Source organism: Acinonyx jubatus, chromosome C2, assembly GCF_027475565.1.
Source record: "Acinonyx jubatus isolate Ajub_Pintada_27869175 chromosome C2, VMU_Ajub_asm_v1.0, whole genome shotgun sequence".
Lineage (NCBI taxonomy): Eukaryota > Metazoa > Chordata > Mammalia > Carnivora > Felidae > Acinonyx > Acinonyx jubatus.
This window is the reverse complement of record NC_069384.1, coordinates 132,738,435-132,745,507: the sequence shown is the minus strand read 5'-3', so window position 1 is coordinate 132,745,507 and position 7,073 is coordinate 132,738,435. Positions and strand designations below refer to the sequence as shown.

The 7,073-nt window shown below is 34.8% G+C and overlaps 1 pseudogene; it reads left to right on the top strand.

Annotated features, from left to right (window-relative positions):
* Positions 1-960: 960 nt before the first annotated feature.
* LOC106971597 (U6 snRNA-associated Sm-like protein LSm3) lies at positions 961-1,482 on the top strand (annotated as a pseudogene).
* Positions 1,483-7,073: the final 5,591 nt, after the last annotated feature.

The window sequence follows — 7,073 nt, the reverse complement described above, 5'->3', positions numbered from 1 at the left end:
ATTTCTGAATATGCATTGTGTTGTATATATATAATCACTGTGTGCATATATATATAACCTATATATATATATGATCAGCATATATAAGATATATATTTAATGAATATATTCACAAATATGATTATATATATATGTGTGTGCATATATATATATATATATATATATACACACACACACACACACGCATATGTATATGTGTTTAACACTGCAGGTGATTCTAATGTGCAGCCAAAATCAAGAACTGCTTTTGTAACCTTTCTTGGATGTACTCCGATCCTGCCTCAACTTTGCTACTGAGACAATGTGAGGCCCATATGCAAAAACAGGATGAAGATGACAGTGCTTTTACTGAGAAGAATGTTAAATAAGTTAGAGTGGCTAAACATTTGGGGTATAAGATCTAGTTTTGCCACCCCATATGAACATTGATAATTTCTACATATATCAATGGTTTTCTAAAAGATAGACATAAGGTTTCTTGAGGCAACTCTCTAAAAATGACTTGATTTGTTTCAATAATTCTATGATAATATATTTTTAAAATTTATTTCCACCACGGGTTGTCAGTATTTTAAAGAAAAGGTATCTAACGTCTGGTTTCCTTACAAGGTAACACATGATATTTAGGGGATGGTAAGAATCTCCTCAAAGAGTCTCAGCTAAACAACATGTATAGCTGTATAAGACCAGTCCTTTTCCTTTGCACTTATCATCCTAAATAATAGCTTATATTTAAATTCTTCATTCATAAGCTGAAATTCTCACTTTAAAGATTCACACTGGTTATAGTTCATGCAATATATGACTATAACATAAGGTGAGTGGTTTTTGCTTAAAAGTATCTCCTGATGATAGCTGCTAAAGAAATAGTTTGGAGAGTTTTCTTATTTGCCTTTGAAGATAGTCAGTGAATATAATATATATTCAAGAACCCATTTTAAAAGTTGTGTTTTGGGAAACATGGCGGACAACATGGACCAGCAACAAACCAGCAGCACTGTAGAAGAGCCCCTGGATCTCATCAGGCTCAGTCTGGATGAGCAAATTTATGTGAAAATGAGAAACAACAGGGGCACCTTGGTGGCTCAGTCGGTTAAGCATCTGAATTTGGCTCGGGTCATTATCTCATAGTGAGTTTGAGCCCCTTGCCAGGCTTTCTGCTGACAGCTCAGAGCCTGGAGCCTGCTTTGGACTCTGTGTCTCCCTCTTGTCCCTTCCCTGCTCACACTCTCTGTCTCTTAAAACTAAATAAACATTTTAAAAAAATTTTTTAAAGAAAAAACAGAGAGCTCCGAGGCAGATTACATACTTACAATCAGCATTTAAATATACTGACATGTAGAAGAAACTGTGACTACTATAGAAATTTATGAGGAAACATATAAAGAGGTATATGAATCAATAAAACAGAATATACTGATGATCTTTTTCCAGGAAGATGGCGTTGTACTGGTTGTAGCCCCTCCACTAAGAGTTGGGTGAAACAAAGAATTTATTATCTATGGAATATAGGAGACTTTGTATGCTTGCCTCTTTAAATGCAGAAGATATTCAAAAGAGAAACTTGGGTAAATTTTGTTATTAAGAAATGACCAAGGGGCGCCTGGGTGGCGCAGTCGGTTAAGCGTCCGACTTCAGCCAGGTCACGATCTCGTGGTCCGTGAGTTCGAGCCCCGCGTCAGGCTCTGGGCTGATGGCTCAGAGCCTGGAGCCTGTTTCCGATTCTGTGTCTCCCTCTCTCTGTGACCCTCCCCCGTTCATGCTCTGTCTCTCTCTGTCCCAAAAATAAATAAACGTTGAAAAAAAAATTTTTTAATTAAAAAAAAGAAATGACCAAGGATTCTTCCACCCCTGTAATGAGTTGATTTTCAGATAACTCAAAAATTCTTAAGCTAAAGACCATTTTTATTTATTTATTTTGAACTCTTTCAATAAATGTGATCATTAAGATGCAAAACTCTTGTCAGGAATTGATTTGCTTTGTTGTTTTCTCGGACAATTTCTGATTATTTTTTTAATGAATGTGTTTTCTTTCTTTTTTTTTTTTAATGTTTATTTATTTTTGAGACAAGAGAGAGGCAGAGAGACAGGGAGACAGAGGATCCAAAGCGGGCTCTGTGCTGACAGCAGAGAGCCTGACATGGGGCTCAAACTCATAAACCATGAGATCATGACCTGAGTCAAAGTCAGATGCTTAACCAACATCTGGTTGAGCACCTGAGCAACCCAGGTGCCCTTGATTTTTTTTCTTTAAATTAAATTCTACATTTCCTTTTTGGATTTTTTTTAATGGAAAAAAAAAAGTTGTGTTTTGTAGATGGAATCCATAAATCAATTTGATATATTTTTTAAGTTATATACTTTAGGGATATTTATCTGTTATAGTAACGATTCTCAAAAACATTTTTTCCAGCTTTATTGAAATATAAGTGGTATATAACATTATATGAGTTTAACGTACATGTAAAGATTTGATACATGTATATACATTTGACCATTGAACAACACACATTTGAACATGTTTGAACTATGTGAGTACCTTTATATGTGGATTTTTTTATGATATGGTACAGTACTGGTAAATTTATTTCTCTTCCTTATGATTTTCTTAATAACATTTTCTTTTCTCTAGCTTACTTTATCATAGGAATTCAGTATATAACATATAAACTATGTGTTAATCAACTGCTTATGTTATTGGTAAGGCTTCGGTTAGTGGGAGGTTATTAGTATGGTAGTTTTGGGGGACTCAAAAGTTATACACAGATTTTCAACTGCAGAGGAGGTCAGTGCCCCAACTCCTGTGTTGTTCTAGGTTCAGATGTATTATGAAATAATTACCACAATAAAGTTAGTTAACACCTCATCACCTCACATAGTTATCATTTGTTGTTTGTGTCATGAGAACATTTAAGATTTACTCTTAACAACTTTTAAGTATACAATACAGTTAACTGTAACTATTCATTGTTAACTACAGTCATCATGCTGGTACATTAGATCTCCAGAACTTATTTACCTTCTAATTGGAACTTTGTACCCTGTGACCAATATCTCCTCTTTCCCTCCACCCCCCAACCCCTGGCGACCACCATTCTGCTCTCTGTTTCTATGAATTCAGCTTTTTTAGATTCCACGTGTAGTATTTGTCTTATTTCACTTAGCATAATGACCCCAAGGTCCATCCATGTAGTTGCAAAAGGCAATATTTCCTTCTCTTTTGTGGCTGAATAATATGCCAGGGTGTGTGTGCGTGTATGTGTATGTGTGTTTCTTCATCCATTTATCCATCAATGGACACTTACGTTGTTTCTATGACTTGGATACTGTTAATAATGTTGCGATGGATATGGGAGTGCAGATACCTCTTTGAAATCCTGACTTCATTTCCTTTAGATAAATAGCCAGAAGAGGGATTGCTGGATCATGTGGTTGTTCTATTTTTAATTTTTTCAGGCACCACAATACTATTTTCTCTAAGGGCTGTACCAATTTACATTCCCACCAGCAGTGTACAAGGGTTCTCTTTACCAAAAACATTTTAAAATCTACTCTTTATTAGTTAAAAAAAATCCACAAAGTCCTTATACCATACACAAAAGTTAATTCAAAATGGTTCAAAGGCCTAAATCTAAGAGCCAAAAGTACAAAATGTTTAGAAGACATAGGGTCATATCTTCATGTTTAGATTTGGGGGTGGTTTCTTGTATATGACACCAAAAGCACAGGCAGCAACAATAACAAAAAAGAGATAAACAGGACTTCATTAAAATTAAAAACTTTTGTGCATCAAAGGACACTATCAAGAGAATGAAAAGACAAACTACAGAATGAGAGAAAATATTTGGAAATAGCATATTGGGTAGAGTTTTAATATCCAGAATATATACAGAACTCCTACAGCTCAACAACAAAAAGACAAACCAATTTAAAAATGGGCAAAGGACTTGAATGAACATTTCTCCAAAGACAATATACAAATGGCCAACAAGCACATTAAAAAATGTCCATCATCATTAGTCATTAGAGAAATGTAAATCAAGACCACAATGAGATACCACTTCAAACTTAATAGGATGGCTATAAATGAATTAATGAATAAAAGAACAAACAAACAACAGAAAATAAGTGTTGGCAAGGATGTAGAGAAATCAGGCCCTTGTAAATTGCTGGTGAGAATGTAAAACAATACAGTCACTTTGGAAAACAGTTCAATGGTTCCTCAAAACGCTACACATAGAATTACCACATGAACTAACAACTTCATTCCTAAGTATATGCCCCCAAAGAACTGAAAACAGGGATTCAAGAAGATACTTGTATGCCAATGTTCACTGCAGCACTATTCTCAATAGCCAAAAGGTAGAGACAATCCAAGTGTCCACTGACAGATTAACGGATAAGCAAAATGCAGTATCCATACAATGGAATATCATTCAGTCATAAGAATGAATGAAATTCTGTTACGTGCTACAACATGGATGAAACTTGAAAACATTATGCTAAGGGAGGAAAAACAAAGAAAAATTACGCTAAGGAAGTAGGGAAGAAACACTATGCTCAGGAAAATAATCCAGACACGAAAAGGAAAATATTGTAAGATTCCACTTACACAAAATATTCAAAATAGGCAAGTTCATAGAGACAGAAAGTCGATTAGAGGTTACCAGGGGCTGAAAAGAGGAGGCACTGTGAGGTTATTCCTTAATGGGTACAGAATTTCTATTTGGGGTGATGAAATAATTTGGGGAACAAACAGTGGTAATGGTGGTACAACAGAGTGAATGTAATTCATGCCACCTAATTAATGTAAAAATGGTTAAAATGGCATTATGTCGTGTGTATTTTAGCACAATAAAAATATTTTTTAAAAATCCATGAAACTAACTATTTTACTTAGTAACTTCTCCCAGTTTCCACTGTCAGATAAATGTCACTGAGATTAATAAGAAATGTGAAGTTACTTTTGATGAGAGCAAGAAATGCATTACTAATTTATGCCAGACACCAAATACAGATGTTGTCAAAGTATAAATATTACCACCACATGGCATTAGTTCATAGGACACTCAGGAGACCACCCTGAATATGGGAACAAGGCTTCACAGACCACTGATCTAGAAGGAAATGTATTATGGAATATACATGCTCTGATTCTAGAAGGACAGATTTCCTTTTACCTTCTGATTTAATTTTCTCTTTAAGACGATCCTATTATATGTGGATTTATTATAGTTGAAATTAGTTTTTAAAAAGAAAATAAACATGGAAGGTAATGTGGATTTTGAGTAAGAAAATCAATTTAATTTGCCATTATTTAGAATTGGTGTTTTAAAGAAAAAAAAACATAAATTCTATCTCTATATTGTCAACCAGGTCATCATAACACAGATTACTTAGACATTGCCAATAGATTCCAGTAAAATTTTGAAACATGGGAATACAGGTAACATTTTTTTTTTGAATCATAGGTCTTTCTTTATGCTGAATATGTATTTGAGCATGCAAAAAAACAATGTATTTCAAAGCCCATTAGAAATTCAGATGCAGAATTTCCTTTCATCTGATCATGTAGAAGTGGATTAATACAGATAATATGAACAGAGAAAAATAAAAAAGATGTCATGTTGGATATTCAATAATCCATTACTCAAAGATAAAAGTTTTCTAATAGCCATTAAAAAGAAAATCAAAGAATATATAAATTTTAATTTAGCATAGCATTGCATCACATCACAGCTAATGGGAGGCTTCCAAAGCATCTAGCAACAGATGGATTACTGGTCATTTACTATGAATTTTAAAATGCCAAAGGTAAAGAAAATTGGACTGCTCCAAAAAGATTTTAAATAAAAAGAAGTTAAATTCCCCATAGTAAAAACCTTATGGAGAACTACTATAAACTTAGGCACTACTGAATAAAACTGTAGTTAAGAAAGCCAATTATTTTTATGGGAAAATAAATTTTCCTATGATAATTCAGATAAAACTGGAAAATGGATAACTGCCTTAATAAAAGGGAGAAAGAAAGCTCAACATAACAGCAATTTATACAAAACAAGGAGTGATAATGAGGAAACAGATAAGGAATATCTGTAAGGCATATTATGAGTATATAAATCTGAGAACGTGGGAAGTGTGGTAGATTAAGAGAGTGGAGATGGGGTTGAAATTTGAAATCTTCTTAATAAGAAGTTTTTTTTTAAAGATGAAAGAGTGTGTCTACCTTAAAAGTGTGCATATGGAATCATCCAAATTTGGGGGAGGTCTAAAATAGGACCCATGTGTCTATGTTTCTGTAAACACATTTCATTGTGGAGGACTCAATCCCACTTTTAAATCACTGTGTTTTACTGAATTGCTCCTAAATAATTAGCCAGTCCTGTGAAAAAAACATTTGCTTACATTAGTCAGGACTCTCTTAATTATAAATGACAAAGACTAACTTAGTTGGCTTAAACAAATGAGCAGGCTAAGTTGGTTACCATAGCTGGGCAAAAATATAGATACTGACCTTATAGATTGGTGATCTGGATTTACCACTGTCCTGGGTTTTCTTTCTGTTTCTTCTTATCTCTAATCTTAGCCTCTAATGTCTGCACTCACCTCCATTTGGGGAGAATAAAGCTAAACCAAGCCAAGCTGGGATTAACGAATTAGAAGAGAAAGAACAAGAGGAAAAGAATGTCTTTATGGCAAGGGAGTCCCCAGTTTTTTTTCCTTGTTTTTTTAATGCTTTACTTATTTTTGAGAGAGAGCATGTGAGCACGGGAGGGGCAGAGAGAGAAGGGGACAGAGGATTCCAAGCAGGCTCTTCACTGACAGCAGTGAGCCCAAAGCGGGCCTCAAACTCACAAACTGTGAGATCATGACCTGAGCCAAAGTCTGATGCTCAACCAACTGAACCACCCAGGTGCCCCAAGGGCATCCCCAGTTTCAAACTCTGAGATTCCCAGTACCAAGCAGGTTTTTGAAACTCTTCCTCTAGTTTTGCTATTGCAACATCATTCAGATAAAGGCCCACTTTGGGCTCAAGCTAGTTTGAGTTGGGTTTCTGTCACTTGTAACCAAAA